Here is an 18795-nt window from a genome sequence, read left to right on the forward strand (position 1 = left end):
CATGGATGCAGATCATTTCAGTAAAAGTTCATTGTGATTTGTCTTCCAGTCACTATGTTGTCATGCATTTATTATTTTTTTTCCTAAGATATATAGCTTGATCTCTTTTTAACCTGATTTTCATTAGATACTGTATGAGTATCTATTCAACAATTTTCTTTTGAGTCATACCTTTTATTTAGAAAGATGTATTCTTTTTTTTAAGCATCATGCTTTTCATGTTCTAGAGAGAACAACTGTTGTTCTTTTGGTTTTTTGTTATTTTGTTTTTAAGCTTTCATATTTCTTTTAATTGAGCTTTTTGCTGAACTGTTCATTGGACAACAGAATTTGTACTAAATCTTAAAGCTGTTTTATGTTTGGTTTTTTAACACATGAGCTGTTAAATATGAGAAGTGAATACTTCTTTTTTGTGACACTTGAGCACTTGTGACACTTAATGGCCTGCAGCATTTTAATCTCAATTCCAAACAACGATTTTTTTTCTAAGTAACTGAAAGCTGTTTTAAAACAATATATGCAGCAGATGTATTGTTAAGGGTGCTGACCCGTCATGTTCAGAATTTAATGAAGCATAGTAATTTGGGTAAAAAATCCTCCTGGAAGAGAAAGATCTGGAAGATACCTCCAGGATATAGTTTTGAAAACTATGGATTAATTTCAGAAGTTCTCATGAAAAATTAATCTTGGGCGCAGGGAAAATAGAAGTAGAAGTGTATTTTTCATCTGAGTTCTGTTGCTTTGAATTCATTGCATCCTATCTCAGAAACCCAGTTCCCAGAAGAATTTTGAAGTATAGGCACAAGATAGAAAAAGTGTAGTCAGTGAATATAGTCAGTTTGGGACAATGCAGCGAGAGCTGACAGTTTAAGGGGATAGTGTTAACTTGAAATGCATATTTGTGTTAGAAAATACTGTACCTACAATGTAGTCATGGGAAACATAAGGTTTGTGGTGGCTGGTGGGCATGAAAACCTAGATTCCATTTTGCACTCATGTTTTGTAGCAATTTCAAAGGTGCATTAGTTGTTTGAGCATATGAGCTGTTGAATTTCCTTTGATGAAAAGGGGAAAGATTTATGGTTCCTGGATGAGCAAATGCAGATTGCTGATGTGTAGCATCATGCCCAGTGATAAACATGGAGGTAGAAATTAATTTCCTGTATGTTGTGCTGTAGACTAAAATGCCAGATTGCTAATGAATAAAGGATGAACTATCATTCAGTTAAAATGTAGTAAAAAAAACCCAACAAAAACAAAACAAACCCAACCCTTAGAATGTTAGTGTTAGCGTTGAAATGTTGAAGTGTAGTGCCTTAGGAAGTGCACTTAGTCAATCCTAAATCCTGGAGCCCTGTGGTGTACCTTACTATCCTCAGGATGTGACCAATCAGGAATTGTGTGCTTTTTTTTGTGGGTGGAGATGGAGCACAAATTGATCTCCCAATGAGCAAAGAACCCCTCATGAAATTTTAATGCACAATGGCCTGTGTTGTGCTTTTTTAAATTTTCAGTGCTAACATTAAAAATATGTGGCACTGCAGTTCATAGTATCTAATTTGCACCATGACATTCCTTCAGAAAAAGAAAAGAAATTAAGTATGTCAGCCTATCAGTAGAAGTGTATTTGAATGAGAGTTTCTTTGTTGTGAATATAATTCTGTATATGGTGATGTGGAACTTTTCATGCTCTGAACGGGAGCTTTGACAATGTTGAGCCTTGTATCATATTTACAAGGAGTTGTTAGAACTGAACCTGAACAACAACATTCAGCTTAGTGAAAACTTTGCATTTACGTGAAATATATGGAAATAGAATATCAGGAAGGATGCCAACTGCCACTTTATTAGATATAAGACTACCAGTACAGTTGAATTTACACAATTCCTTAACAGAAATCTTTTTATAGGAATCCCAGCAGAACACTTTCTTATACTGGGATTATTCTCACTAGGTTTTAACTGCAGTGAATATTCAATGCTGATGCTGTCTTTGGTGATCTTGTAAAGGAAAAATCAGGTAATCACAGAGTATCTCCAGACCCGTGGAGGTACCTAGTCCACACTCCTCTTGTAGGCCAGGCCAGCTATGTGAAGTTGCCCAAGACTGTACAATCTCCAAGGCTGGAGTCTCAAAAGACTTGCTGGGCAGCCTATTTCTTAGATGTTTGACCTCAATAACAGGGGAAAGTACCTTCTAATGTTTAAATGGAATTGCCCATATTTCAGTTTGTGCACATTGCCTTTTCTGTCTCTGGGGATCATTGAGAACAGTCTTGTTCTGTCTTTACTGCTTTTAACCTAGGTACTCTGCAGTAGAGAACCTCCTTTTTCTCTGATCTTGGGGCTTTTTCTGTTTCTCACTTTTCTCCCTGCCACCCGCCCCAGCCTTGGAACACATATTCTGCAGACCAAGTTTCTTTAGCCCATTGAAGTCCCACTGAATGACAGCAGAACCATCTGCTCTGTCAAACACTCCTTCCAATTTTGAATCGTCTGTAGAATTGCTGAGGTTAGGCTCTGTACCATGAGCCAGGTCCTTAATGAAAAGCAGTACTGGCACCAGTAGGGACCCCTGGGGGCTCCATTGAAGGGGCTGGCCTCCAGCTGGACTTTGGCCTGCAGATCACAGCCCTTAGAGCTTGGCAGCACAGACTGTTTTCAGCCACCTTGCTGTCCACTTTCCTGTGTTTCACAGTTTGTGAGGATGTTCTGGGGAACAGTCCCGAAAGCTTTTCTTTATTCAAGATAAACAACGTTCTTAGCTCTCCTCCCATGTATTTTCTAACTATTTAATTGTAGAAAACAGTTATGTGGGCTAAGCATGGTTTTCCTTCATAAATAAAGGCTGCATATTTCCCACCACCTTCCTGTCCTTCACATGCTTGGAAATTGTTTCCAGGATTATTTGGCCTATCACTTTACAAAACATTGAGTTGAGGTGGACTGACCTTTGGTTCTCTGTATTCTCCTTGTCCTTCCTGAAGACAGGAGAGATGCTTGCTTTCTTACAGTCTATTACAGAACCTCCCTTGATAGTCATGACCTTTCAGAGCTCTTCTGGGAGTAGCTTTGCAGTGATGCTGTCCAGGTCCCTCAGGACTCATGGGAACATCCATCCCATCGGGTTGCATGAAGTTATGTATGACCAGCTTGTTTAAATTTTCCCTAACCTGATTCTTCTCTAAGGATAAATGTTCCTTGCTCCAGAAGAGCAGGGAAGAACTATAAAGAGCTTGTTTCTACAGTTTCAGCACAGCTGGTATCCATAACCCACTACAGGATTGGTGGGATCACAGTTTTGAGTATGGAATGTCGCTCAGATGGAATACCTGCACTGACAGGAGCATACCAGTCCTATCTACTGATCTCTCTCTCACACACACAACTATCCCAATTATTAGAAGTTATATTTGCTGGTGGGGGAAAAGAAGCGAAGTTCTTTTTTATTGCGAGGAGAAAGCTTACCTGTTTGAGTGTGCAGTTGGAACTGACCCCGTGTTCTCTGATCTCATATGAGCTTCAAATCTTTACTGTGATGGGAGCTCTAAACGAAGCAAACTTACACACAATTGCAGTTTCAGTTATGGGGATTATAAGTGAATTTCAAATATTAGAATATTGTCAAATCCTAATGCCCAGAATTTTCCTAATGCTCAAAAATACTATGTTTACTTTAAATGTATGCTGAAAATTCACTCAAGTCAATTCACACAGTTACTCATCAATATCCATTTTCTACTTTCTGAGAGAAACCACATTGTCTAAGCTGAGGCTGAATGAATGGATGTTGGATTCACTGGAAAATATTTTTTATGGTCTGTGTAGCTGCTAAGATAATAATAAGCTCAGTGAAATTAAGTAGAATCTTAGAACGCCTGAATTGTGTATTGGTTGTAATTTTCAGGATAAATCTTGGATCTATATGCCTGCTGCAGCCGAAGTAAGGATCTGCGCATGTCCATGTTTTGGATAGGGCTTAACAGTAGAGTCTGTTCAGTTTTATAGCGGCTTCATCTGATATTTGATGAATTTTGATGCATAAGGCAAGCAAGGGAAAGTAATTAGGATTTTCATGAAGTATCGTGAATTTTGGTTTTACAGGTGCTGTCTGCTGGAGAGCTGTTCTGTCCAAGTATTATGCCTACTTGAGCAGTGTATGTCCAGCTTGCTTTAGGGGGCATAAAAGCAGAAGTTACTTATCTGAATGTGTGATTTTCCTTTCTTGAATGATAATGGTGCTAAACTTAAATGATTATACTTGGTTAAAATGTAATTTACTATCTCGAATTTGGCTGAGCTCAGCTTGAAACTAAATGTGCAGTTGGTGGTTTAAAAAAAGTGACAAAAGCTGCTAAAATATTCAGCACTAAGAATATCTTTGACTACTTAGACACTTCAGGAGCAGTGGCTGAATAGGATAGTTACAGTCGTAATGCACTACAACCTTCTCTCTCATTATGCTGTTTATATCGTGCTTGAATGAAAATATATTTTAGTTCCCTGGAAGCCTCTTCTCTTCAGCTTTAAGCTTTCAGCAGATGGGAGTATTAGAGGAAGGTTTGTTCCTCTGCTTCTGTATTGAACTGAGAATGCCACGGGACTGTGAAAGGATTTCAGCCAAATTGCAGAACCTTCCTTGCCCTACTCTCGAGCAGCCCACGCCATTAGCAGCTCTGTTTGTGGTGTCAGAGATGTCATTAGCTTGTCGTGGGAGATCCCTTCAGCTATGCTAATTATTTCAACAAGTTCTATTCAAGAGCTGTTCAAACATTAGGGCTTTAGGAAGTGGTAGCTATTCCAGAAAGACTTCTGAATGCAGATCACTTTCTGCACATTCATGTTTCGATGCTGACTGCAGTAAAACTGAGAATTGGCCACTCCTTAGACATTAGGATGTAATGCAGATATTTTGTACCTCATGTCTTCTATTTCATGTAATACCCTAATCACAGAGGAGAGAGAAAGGACACAATTCATCCTTTATTTTCTGCTGTTCTTAAGTGACTGTAGATGGGCTGTAATGCTAATTTCTAGTTGAGCTGCTCTGAAGCTTTAGGATTTCTGAATTTTAGTCTTGCTTTCAGTGCTTATCAGCTCTTGAATTTGCAGCAAAAAAATACACTATAGAAAGAACCTTTGGGGTGACAGATTTCCAATGTTCTTCTGTTTAAGTGTGTTTGACATAATTATATTCTCTTAAAAATATTGTTTTGTCAACAAATAGTCAAAAGGTGTTTTTTTTTCTTCTTTATTTTACTCAGATTCACCCTGCTTCAGGAAGAATCTCAAAATCTGAACAACTTCTGACACAGCTTGCTTTACACTTTAACAAGATACCATTCCATTAAGAACAATGAGCTCCACAACACCAGGTCAGTTTGTTTATGTTTATACCTCACTCCTGCAGAAAACTGTGCTTTCTTAGGAAATATACAATTCTTTGTGTTGATGAAATGAATTTGGCAAATGACTGATAAGCAACACTTATGAAATAGGACAATGGCTGTATAAACAGAAAAATCAATTTTGGAGATATCTTACCTCAGTTGAATTTTAAACCTGGTATAATCCTACAGTGCATTTAAATACTTTTTTGTTTTTTTCTTAAGAAACTGATTAGTCATGATCTGCCATGAGTAGACATTTTATAATATTTTAGTTCTTAATATGTGTAATTAGACATTAATTTATTTTCTGCCTTTGCACAGATGCTTCTTTTAAAGAAAGGCTTCAAATAGTATCCCATTATTTTTCTGTTTAGCTGCAAAGTCATCTTTGCCCATAATAGGCATTCTTTGCAGAGCTTCCTCCTTTAAATATGTGTAATTAACAATGGTCTCTGAACCTGCTTTATCCAATGCCTGCAAAATGAGTCACTGAACTGCAGGTTCACTTGATAGAGAGTGAACTATCAGTAGCTGTTTAAACTTCCAAGAAAACAGAATGCTGCATATGGAACATGCCTTGACTTCAGTTCTTTTGAGGAGTGAGAGTCCCCAATTCAAATCTCTGCAACATCCCATATGGTTCACACTGTGTTCACCCACACTTGAAGTATCTATTCCTAGTGCTGTTGGTAAAATAACCCTTTACAGGTGGCTTATTTTATGGCTGCTTTGGTTTTGTGCAAACAGCCTATAAAAGCATCAGGGAAAACACTGTAATACTTTGTGAGCTGTATTTATCTGTACATGCCTTATTGCATAGAAATTTAATTCAGCAAGCATTTTTTGAGAATTGTTGATTGTAGTATTAAAAACTGGCAATAACTTCTACATCAAATGGAGTCTAGCATAGCTGGGTTTCAGACTTGGCCCCTTTTTTTCTTACAGTGCAATTTGGTGCATGCAGTGAATTATCCATACAGAGCACTACAGGGCGTTCAGCAGAAGGGCACATCTTTGTCTGTATCACAGTGGTGCTTAATAGGAAATAATCCTGTACTTTCCTAAACATACAGTTCAAATGCCAAGATACTCCAGCTGATTTGGTATCTTTCTAACGTTTCTTTTTTTGTGTTCGTTGCGGTCTGTGGAAAGAGCCAAAAATTAGACTGTGTCTCACAAAAAGAAAGTAAATTTTCCACTACTCTTATTGGTATGAAGAAAGAAGATAGCAAACATGGATGCATATTTGGTGTCTGTTTCTTCAGGCTACATTAAATGTAAGAAAGGAGAAACATTCAGTATAATCAGATTACGTGTAAAAGTATTTAGATACTTCAGGAACATCACTTTTGGTAGGAGTTAGGTGCCTAAATATCTTCAAAGCTACTCCTTAGTGTCTCCATCATTAGAGTTTGCCTCTGAAAGCTCTGAGTTGCTTCACCAATCACTTCAATACACCTCTGTGGCATGTACAGAAATGCACTTTTCAAGGGCAGTGTCAATATTTTTCTTTCCCTCAATGAAACAGCAGTGAGGTGGGATCTTTTTGGACTTTAGTCTAGCATCCTGCTTAAAGTTAATGCCACAAACTGGAGAAGGATGAGTGGCATCTCTTCTGTCCCCCAACTGAGTGAGGCTGAGATGTGTTTTGTGCAGTGCTTTGTCACTTTTTGAAATTTCTGGTTCCAGTGCAGTCCCTCTGCAGACATGTAGGGAATAGAGTGATAGGAGAAGTCTGCCATTTCTCTGAGCAGTTAGCATTTGATTGGGATTTTTTAGAAGATAAACATTGCTAAATTTTCTTATTATGTCCATAGTAACTGAGTTCCCCTTTTCCTGTCCTCTTCAAGTGTGCATATTTTTTCATACATGGCCAATGTTTTTGTCCCACTGCATGGGACTTTCTCATGGAGTTTGTTTTTTATGAAGGTGAACCTTATGAGATGAAGAGATGGAAGGGCAGTTCCATCCAACTTTAAAGGTCCCATCCAACCAAAACTATTTTATGACTCTGTGATTCCTATGATTCAGCTTCCAATTTAGGTCTAAAATACGGATTAGGTTGCAATTGTTTCACTTGTGAGGTGCTCCAATAGTTACAAGTGTCCCCAGTATTCCAAAAGAGAAGTTAAGGAATTGCCAGTGGCATGAGCAGCTTCTTCCTGTGACGGTGAGCTCGTGGTAGGCAGTTCTTGTATTTATGGCTTGTGATTTAAATGGCAAAAACCTTAGTGTTCAGTAGTGTTAGAGTTGGGGGTTTTGTGCTTTTTCTTTTTTATTCCCGATTATCTTGAATTTCTTCAGGGAATAGGTTGCTATATTCTGTTACATCCAGCGGTTAGGGGAGTTTGAAATAATTTTTAAGAGGGGCACTTTAAGCACATACAGTATCCAGACAGTGTTTATAACCCTTTTTTCTATGGTGTAACACCAGGATGCTATCTCATTTAAATACCAATCTGTGTGTCTTGTACATAAGAACTGTGAAAATCTTCATAATATACGGTAAATGTTGATATTTTGGGTTGTGGTTTTAAGTTACAGCAAAATGGTGAATGTACTTTTTTTTTTTACAATATATCTAGCACGCACATATATATAGCTTCTGTATGAGCATTCATACATGCAGCTTACACAGACAATAAATATATTTAAAAATCCCCCACAAAACCAGAAGAAAAAACAAGAGGCAAACTGGTAAAACAGTACTCTGTAGATGAATAGGTATAGCCAGCCCACTTCATGGATGGCTTGTTTTGACAATGAAAAATTCTGAAATACTTAAAGGATTGTATGCACTATGCTTAATTTGTATGGGTTTATTATGGGATGTGCTAAGTGGAAAAAAAATGTTTCTTTAGAATTGCTTTCTCTTTAAACCTAATTTGTATGAAAGCCCACTGAAAGACCTTATGCGGAACAAGCAAAAATGATGCATGTTTTATTCAAACATTATCTGAAGAGCCTCTTTGGAGTTTGTTTGTAGAGGCAATGCACTTGAGTATTTCCTTATATTGTATGATGCAATGAGTGCGGTGCCTCCAGCACAGCAACATCTACTTGAAACAACTCTGTAGACTATTAAATTGATCCCAGCTCTTTGAATCTTCAGGGACCAGGCTTGTGCTAATGTATAAAGCTATTAGGTGAATGCTGAATCTCAACAGGGAAAGGTGCTGATGTTTGCTTCACTTGTTATGAATTGTAACATCATTAAGGAAATGTTTCCATTCTGTAACCATGTTCTGAACTGATTACTGTGCATAAGAAGTGTTGGTCAGAAAAAGAAAATATTTATTTCACAGAATCACAGAATTGTTAGAGTTGGAAGGGGGCTCTGGAGATAGCCATTCAAATCTCCCTGCCAAGGCAGGGTCACCTAGAGCAGGTCACACAGGAATGTGTCCAGCTGGGTTTTGGATGCCTCCAGAGAGGGAGACTCCATGACCTCCCTGGGCAGCCTGTTCCACTGCTCCACCACTCTCAATGCAAAAAATTTCTTCCTCATGTTGAGGTCAAACTTCTTGTGTTACAGCTTATGGGCATTGCTCCCCATCCTGTAGCTGGGCACTGCTAAAGAGTCTGCTTCCGATCTCTTGGCACTTGCCTTTAAGATATTTGTATGCTTTAAAGATATCCCCTTCCAGTCTTCCATTCTCTGGACTAAAGCCAGCCCAGCACCTGCTCTTATGGAGAATAGTTAGCATCAAATCTGAGGGAGACTTTTTTTTTAAATATTAATACTTTCCAGTGTTGAATTAATATACTTACAGGTGTATTTTGGAATTCTCTAACTGTCTAGTATTTTGGAGCATATCTTCTCTTAACGTGGTGGTGTAGTTGGAGATTGTGTCTGTTGTGTGCCTACCAGCTCAGTTTCCAAGGGTTCCAACCCTTGGAAAGGATGCTACTCATCTAAACAGAAGAGAGATGGCTTCATTTAAAGCATATGTTGGTTTAATACAGTATTTTTTACCCAGATTTTTTCAAAGAAAACCAGAATCTATGGAGAATGGTGGATTATAAATATTTCTGTGAAGATACAGATCACAGCTTTTCTTTTTGTAACATGAGAAGGGGAATGAGTCCAGAGAGATCTCATTCTTCTCCCCTTTGCTTCTCCTGTCAGTCAGATCTTTCAGATTTTATGCTCTACCTTTCCCCTTGAAATTAAAATCAATATTGTAATGGTTCAATTAAAAAAAATCTATTAAAATCCAATACACCAAAACCACTAAAGATAGTCATGTAATCATTTTCTGTTAGGAAAGAGAAGCAAGTAATATTAATACATGGTACTAATAAATTAAGAAGAAGGGAAAATACCTGAAGCTCTTGACCTTTATGGAAGTTTTCTAGAGGCTGAAAATATTTTTAAATAGCAGTGTTTGGTATCGCAGTTTCCTGATGGAAAACCACACATCCACTTTATCCAGTTTCTCACTTTTAATATTGCAGACGGGTGAAATGCTGTTGTGGAAAGTTGGTCAGGGAGCTTTTTACTGTCCCTGGTTTTCAGCAGCATTTCAACATGCCTGCTGCTGAAGATAGCAAGTTCAAAATGTGTTTGGTTTACTTAAATTCACCTAGGTGAAATTAGCTCTTTCATCTATCTGTAATTACTGAACTGAAATCCAAGTGTGATACGTAATATTTTGGAAATTGCTGTCCAGACTTCTTTCTGCTCTTCAACAACATTACTTACTTTTTCAGGTCCTTAGTGTCTTCTAAGAGCTTCTATTATCAGCAGAAAGTGATATTTCTTAATAAACTGAATGGGAGAGAAAAGAGCCGTATGCTAAATTCTACGAGCTCCTACTTTTCTGTCATCTTGATTCTGAATTTCTTTGATAGGCATTTGTTTGTTCCTCATGAGAAATGGCTTGTTTTTCCTCTCTGCAAAGCTGACTCCCCCTGTTTTCTTGTTCTGCTTTTCTCTGCATTTTTATAAATAATTTTTCTCATATTAGTAAAGACAAAACATACAAAAAGCTCCAAAATGCAATTTTCACTACTATTTTAAAATTAAAATGCATTGAAAGTTTATGTTGCAGTCCAGTAACCATCTCTTCACCAGTAGTAGATGCTGTGAACAGATGAATAGTTTGATGAATAATCACATATCTCACTTTAAAATGTATTTTGTCAGTTTTTTAGTAAAAAGATGTAAGAGAACTTTGAGTCCAGAACAAAGAAGTACAGTAAATACTGGAAGGCTAGAACCTCTTCTTTGTATGAAGGTCTGTTTTGGCAGGTGTTTAAGTTCCACTGAAGTTAAGTGCATGGATCTTTTTCAAATTTCTGACTCCGGGCTGAAGGAATAAAATACGTTTGTTCCTTGTGAAGACTTTGTGATGAATTTTCCTTAGGTTTAAAAAGAACTGCATCACAGGCTGGATTAGATATATATGAAGAATTCACTGAATATGGCCCAATAAGATTCAGGATTAATAGGTGTGTTATCTCTTCCTATCTGTCTATGTATGACAGAGTACTGAAACTCTTTAAGATCTCAAAAAGGAAAAATAAAATAAAAAATATCTACAAGCTCAGCCTTGATATAATGTGTATAAAATAAGGATTCTTGCCTCACAGCACTCCTTGCTCTTTTTATCTTTTAATGCAAAGCATGACTGAGATGTACAGCTCAGATTTTGACCTCTTGAATCTCCTTACAGAACTCCAAAATAGCTTCAGTCTGACATAAATCTTAACTTTGCCCTTATGAAATGTAAAAGACGTTGCTGTTTAGAGATTCTGTATTTTTCTCATAATAATTTAAGCCTGACATCTTTATCTAGGTATTTCTAGGTAAAATCCTAAGAAGCTTGAATAAAAAATACAAATTCCAAATGTGTTCTGCCACTGGGGATTTAATGTACAAGACTGCCAAATAATGAATAAAATGCTCTGTGCATGCATTAGATAAGAAAGCATAATCTTGTTCATTTGTTATAATTAATGTTTGTAAATACATTGACTTACTTACTATTTTTTTTTCTTCCTCTTAGAACTAATTTGCACCATTTACAATGAAAATTAATAACTAAAGCATTAAAATGTCATGGTTCTACTCTTATTTGTGCTTTCATACTTGCACACCTTCATGAAGTTGTATTATTTTGTATGCTAATTCTTCAGATTTTAAGTGAATAAATAATGACAGCAACTAGACAGTGGGTTGTGGGATCAGTTACTACTTTCAGCAGGTTCAGGTTAACTGAAGAAAACAAATTTGAAAATTGTTTTTGGTATAACTTTGTGATACTTTAAGATTATACATACATACAATACAAACTCTAATCTATACATACGTAAAAGATTCTTATTTCTTCAAAGAGATATTGTGCTTGATGATTAGGATTATATTGCTGTTTTCTTTCAGGAGTCAGTTGTTAATGTTTGCTGCTGAATGGTTTTTATCAGGGAATTTCCCTTCCAAACTAACTATTTTGTTGGTCTATGTGGTAAAAGCACAGGTCTGATTTTTTGACCATTAGCACCTTAAAAGATAATTTTCTGGAAATAAATATTGAAATGTTTATAAAGCTTGTAAAGATTCTTCAGAGTGGCTTTTTAAAATTGCAGGTGAAAACTTTTTCTCATTTTAAGCATGTAATTTATCCTCAGTGCTCATTTAGAACATGCACCTCTAGAAAGAGCCATCAAATCTATTGTCCAGTGACAAAACACTGTATTGCACTGTCCTTTTTGCTGATTAGTAGTTCATTAAACCAAGGTGGCACAGTTACACTTCCAATGGAGTCTATGAACTTTAAATAGGTAAATGTATATGTTTATATTTGAGTGACTTTAGAAAAGCAAATCAGAAGATTGCATTCTCTCTGGAGAGTGGATGTGTTATAACATAACATACGGTGTGTTTTAACAGTGTTGATAATTAGCCATTGAAATATGCTGGAAAATACTGGAGAGACTGATTCCTCATGTGGCTCATCATTACAAACTATGAAACCCAACAGCCACCTAGAAGTTGCTTTGATTGTCACTAAGTGTATGACAAAATATTCATGTGTTTTTACTGAATAGAAGTCTGCCATCACTCTGAGTTTGGAAAGCCTCCAAACTCTGAAGTTTGGATTCCCATATCAGGAAATATTTAACCAACTCTGCTTTTATTACTTCACTGTCTGTAATCCTGAAGTCATTGTGCTTTGCTAGAAGATTACACGATGGGAGCATCCTGTGTTGCCTCATGAAAGCTTGCCTTTACTCAAACTCTTTAGCATGACCTATAGAGCCATGCTAAACTGTAGGAATTTTCTCTAGGAACAAAAGTTGTGTGTAATTCTAAATCAAGTCAGAATCTGAGGCTCAGCTAAGGCGATGTCCCTTCCCCATCTCATTTCAGCAGTTGACATGTGTCTTCCTGTGCTCTAATTCCATATGCTCCAAGGCCTAGATTTTTACACTATTAGAGGAAGAAGGGGTTCACTACTACTGAATATCCTATCTGGGCAGCTGTACTGTTATATGTACAGAGTATTCCTTGGACTGTGCCAAGTATAAGAAGTTCTAATCCTTTAGTGGGTGAGACCAATCCTAAATAAGTGCATCTACTTTTGTTGATACTTTTTAATTTTTTGACATTTTTCCCGTTTTTTTTTGGTTTTGGGGTTTTTTTGTGTTTTTTTGTGTTTTTTTGTTTTTTGTTTTTCTTTACTTCTCTCCTTCTTCCCAGCACCTGAATTTGATTCTTAGTCTTGTCATACCAAATAATCTGTTCTTCTACAGACGGTATTTGTCTTAAAGTGCTGTCTAACATGTTGTTTAAGGAGGTGGCACTGGGGGGGAAAGTTCAGGGTGTGTTTTCAAGAGGTCCTGATTAATATAGCTCAAAGGCTATAAATAAACAGAGGCTATTGCAGAGGTTTTGCCTCTCCAGGTGGTTCATTGCTGTACTCCATTTGGCAGGTCATTTGGTTTTCCTAATTCTTGTCTCTGTCAATTCTCATGTTTTGGCAGGGAGAATTGCTGTTGCAGTATCCAGATAAACAGCAGCAACAAAAATCTTTTTACAATGTCATTATTAGCAGGGTTCTTTATATCTGGAAACACAAGTAGTGTGGAAGATGTTCATGCTTCCTACTTTGCTGCAAATACCCTTCACCTCCTGAGTCGTTTGCCTCATCCTGGAAAGAGATAACTGTTTCACTTCAATTACTAAGTGATGTGGTGTCAAGACTCATTGCTGTGTGTTTGTCTTTGTGGGGGGAGAAGACAGGACAGTGTCACCTATAGGACAGGAGTGCCAGTGGCGCTGCATGGTTCAAAGAGCCACCAGGGGGAGGTTACATTTTGACAAGTCTTTTTCAGTGGCAGTGCCAGAATAAGCAAGTCTAGTGACTGGCCTTGTTCTCACTCTTTTCATCGACTGCTCAGCTGTGCCAGGTGTACTTACTTGAGTGGCCACAGAATGAAATGGAGTCAGGAACTAATCCAGGCTCACTTGTTCCCAAAAGTAAGGTTTGCTTTTAGCCTGGATTGGTTTCTCAGTGCTTTTTACTACATAGCCGCACAATGGTCTTGGCAAAGTTAGGAAGGAAGAGGGAAGAGAAAAAGAACTTTATCTCATGTCCTACATTGTAAAGAAAGGGTCATGAGTCATCCTTGAACAAGAGAAGCATGGTCAGCCTCCATAAGTGCGGGACTGCTTAACCATAGGTAAAGCTGGAGAGAAGTACTAAAGACTTCTTCACACTTCTTCACTTTACTGGTTATTTCTCGTTTATGGATGGTAAGAATTACCTCTTCTGTCCATGCGGAATTTGGATGCTCAGTGAACATTTTTATAGCTGAATGAAATGACGAAGGAAGTCACATCTTTGGTCACATCACACAGCATACCACTTTTATAGTTCAGCATCTGGCTGCCAGGCATATTTTTGTATTCATTTAAGACATATGTAACGCAAAGCATTAAGAATATGTGAAATGTGCTTTGTTAAAAGATCATAGATTTAATATCTACCTATATGAATTTGCAACATCTACAATTTTGTAAGGTTAGGTTTCTAAAATGTTGTATTACACAGAAAGTTAGATTAAGCTCCATGAATAAAATTTTTTTGTTTCTTCATTTATTTAGGTTAGCTGTATGAACATTGGTTATATTGAATACCCTAAAAAAAGGCATGTTTGCCAACTTTTAATATTTTCACACCCACACACCACCTCCTAATTTTGTCTCTGGCAGATGTGTTTCTGCAGAATAAGTGTTTCTGCAGTGATAATTATAACACTTATAACAGGTAATTTGCAGATTCGGTAACTCAGAAAAATCAAGACTATTTTGTTGCACTTTAATTTTGAAGCTGGTAGCAATTTCAAAACTGCATTAAAAATCTAGAATGTTAGAGTGCATGGAATATCTTAATTTAGAAATCAAGCATTTCTTTGTAGCATTTAGCAAATGAATTTCTAAAGGGAGCTTAAGATATGATTTAAATTGGGGAGGGGTGTGTGTCATACTTCACTTCAGATGATGGTGTGCACATTATGGGTGGATTCAAGTCCTGCTGAACCAGTGAAACTCATGGTTTGAACATGCCTTTTTTTTTTTTCTTAAATTATTACCTCTAAGAAGACAAGATGATTTTCAGTTTTAAAAGCTAACACCACAATAAGTTCTACATTCTCCTTGATGACCTGTTTCCATGCATGAGTTAGAAAAATGCTTGACATATATTATATATTTATATTTCTACCAGTTAAATCTATTTCTGTTTAGCATTGCAGTTTAGATATCAATGAGTTGCAAACTCTGAGAATTTCTTTTGAAAGTTTAATGAGGCCTGAAAGAGATTGACACAAAAGATGTTGTTTTGGACTGTTATTCTCTGCAGGGGAGGATTTTGATGTCATGTAACACTAGAAATTTTCTTTTTTTCTTTTTTTGTTTTTGTTCTTTTAAAAATGACAAAGCTGGGCAGCTGTCAGGGGTCCTGAGGTAATATCAAATTTTTGTGATGACTGTGGTTCTAAGGGCTGTGATGTGGGGTGTTGATGTTGTCAACCTCAATGTCTGTTCCAGAGGGGAGTCTCCTTCAGGTACTGACCTCTGGCTGGAAATTCTGACAGAAAGGAGGGCAACCTGAGGTGGTTTGACAAAATTCCCATTAGTTAAACATAAATATTTTGAGTTCAAAATTTCTGGTTTAACATTTTGGCCATTTCTGCCAAAGCAAAGCACTGAGCTATTTTAAGATCCCTGAATTCCTGCCCGAAGTTCCCTTTGTTATCAGTTGTAGTTAACAGCTGACCTGGGGACATGAGGACTTGTGACCTCTGCCATGCTATTATTATATCCTCTAACTTGTTCAGTGTTCTTCTCCTGGGATATCATTCGTTAGTTCTTCTTTTCAGTCTTCTCTTAAGTAAATTGTAAAAATCTGTTACTTTAACCTTTTTTCATAGGTAACAATTTTAAATCTCTCCATGTTTTTTTCTCTTGGATTCTTAAGGTGCCACCTGGAAGTGACAGGAATGTTTCTGTTCCATAAAAGTAATTATAAAATTATGCAAGTGCTTACTGTTTATTAATCTCTCATTAACCCTCAGTTTGCAGATACAATCATTCTCACTTGTCTGGATTATGGATTGATAAGGGTTTGTACTCCTCAGTGCTTGACTGCAGGACATTGCCATGATATGAGTTATGGAGATGACAACTCCTTGCACATGGCTTCCTGTGTGTACTGCTCTTTAAGGCTGCAAATGTGCCTTGCAAGAGTTTGGCAAGAATTGTTAAGTTGCAAGAATTTAGATTTTTCAGAATTGAATGATCACCTCATTCATTTACATAAATTTCGTGTTGTCTGTATGCTTGATTTTTCCTGTGTTGAGAAATGGAAAATGATCTGACCTGAGTGAGAAATTCACAATGGATTACTGATCCGGGGCATAGTATGGCAAGAAAAGGTTTTCTGTAGGTATAGGGACAATGAGGTGTTGTGTATGTTCTGTGTTGTGTGACTCACATCACTTGTATTAAAAAAGCATCTACTCTGTATTTTAAAAGAGTACTATTTTGAAGCAGTAGCCTGCAATAAAGACCAATGCACAGAACACAATTTGGAGGCTTCATGAAGAAAGCAGACATCAGATATCTTTCACAGCTCCCCTTAAGGTGCTTGCAGCTGTTTCTCTAGCCTTGAAGTATATCTTTAGTGACTTAAAGTGAATACAGCTCATTTAGATATCCCCAGCTCAGCTTTCAGTAGTTGCTGTGGGTGCAGAGAGCACTCTTTCATATTGCTCAAAAGCTGCCTCAGATCCTGATTAGTATCTTTTATTCTCTATTGAAGCATTCAGCAGTTGCCCTAGACAATTTTTTTGTGGATGAATTCACGAGTACGTGTAAGCTAAGTCAGGAAAATCCTGAAATAGCCACTGAGTACTTCGTCTTTTCTGTTCAGCTATTTTTAAAGAGTAGAAGAAGAGAGAGGAGCTCAAAACACAGTGCTTCTGCATGAAATACTGCATCACCTTTCCCATGTGTTACTTCTGTGACTTCATAAATGTTTTAGCTTTTCAGTCTGGTATATTAGGACATGCCTTCTGCACCATGTTTTTGGATACATTTGAGGAGTCCGCTTGCCTTTCCTCACAAAACATACAAGAAAGCTTGTTCCTTTGTGCATTCTTTAAGCCATTACCATCCAAGGAATCTGTGTTAGATGACAAATAATGTTTTGGTTTGAAATAGCTGATCAGGAGTGCCTGTAGACTCGTAGGCACCATTCATTTCTCTGGCAGGGAGACTGAACTGCGGTGGCAGTCTTTGGGGTGCAGACGTGAAAAGTGCACTGGAATTTAATCATATAGTCCTTTCAGTAAGAAACTCCCCAGCCAGGCAACTGAAAAATGAAACAAACCCAGCATTGGTATGCAGAGGATTTGGAAGAAGGACGGTGACACAGCATAGAGAAAGGGAAAGTGAGATAGAGTGGAGATGTTAAGAGCCGTGGAGGGGGGAAGCACTGGTCTTAGATTAAAAGAATAAGGAACAAGAACGTAAGAAAAAAGGTATATAGAGAAGAAATATACAGAAACCTAAGAATACATGAGAATAAGTGTGTCCAAAGTGTTAGTGAGGAAAAGAAATTTTCTGAAAGAACTTCCTGGGGAAATAGCCTCCCTTCCTCTTGGCACTGGTCCTCAGTGTCGCAAGGGAACTGGGACTAGCTTCAGTAGGGCTCTGCATGCCTGGATGCTGAAACGGAGATTGGTTTCAAAGTTGACTAAGATTTTACAGCTAGTCAGTACTTCATGGTGCTGAAAACATTCCCACTTATGGTCTTCTAAGGTGTTTAGCTGGCACTAGTTTCAAATTCAGTTGTATTAGTGATGTAGCACAGTGGATATGGACTGGAAGAGCAAATTCCTTTAATTACATGCCTAAAGGAAATCTGGATTGCTTTTGTTGTTTTTTGTATTTTCTTACCTCTGGGAAGTGTTTCTGGGAGAAGTAACATTTTACATTCGAATTTTACATTTGGAATTAATAGTCTTTATGGTATAACGGCCCAGGAGCAAATTCTGGGAACATACCCTCCTGCAAAGTGCCAGCAGGTCCCTTAGACAACTCACATTGGCTGGTGCAGCTGCCTGCTTTGGCTTTATAGCTGTCACTCACATGGACATAGTGGTCTGTGCGATACAGTAAGTAGCAAGTCCATGCAAAATGGAATTAATACTATTAAATTGAGCATGAATTAGCTTTAGAATAGCTGTATTTGACTTCATTATAGCTGTTTATTTGTCTTAGCCTGCCTTCTCTCCCCAGTTGCAATTCAGTTATACCATGGAATGAAAAAAATAAGAGACCTGAAAAAAAATCACAAAACGTACTCTACATTTAACCTTTCTGTTGCATGTGTTTTACATCCTTTTGAAAGGGTTTTTTTAATGGTACAAGAATAACCTCATATTTTCCAGTCAAAAATCAGATATAAACTCTGTGTGCATATGTGTCTATCTGTAATAAACTAGAAATATGATAATGCTTCTTGGACTTGCAGCATTCACTGTTCTGATGCTTTCAAGGCTTTATCAGCAGATTTCAGTCATTCTGAATTGTACATTGATAATTATTCCACATTAAAAAAAAAAAAAATATATATATATATACTTCTGGTGAGGGGTTGGGTATGCCACCCAATGTTACTTGAGAAGTAAATCATCGTGTTGTCCATCACTGTCTTCTTCCTGCTGTTCCAGCTCTCCAGAGGTGCTTTCTGCAGTCCTGTAAAGAGGCAGGAGGTGCACAGGGTCTCTTTAGTTAGCACGAATGATGTTTTATTTAACCATCCATCTATGCTGCGCAGTGACTGTGCCACAAGAATTGCACAAAGCTTTTCTTAACTGTAGGCGGTTGTTCATT

The sequence above is a fragment of the Sylvia atricapilla genome, chromosome 1, assembly GCF_009819655.1.
Source record: "Sylvia atricapilla isolate bSylAtr1 chromosome 1, bSylAtr1.pri, whole genome shotgun sequence".
Classification (NCBI taxonomy): Eukaryota; Metazoa; Chordata; class Aves; order Passeriformes; family Sylviidae; genus Sylvia; species Sylvia atricapilla.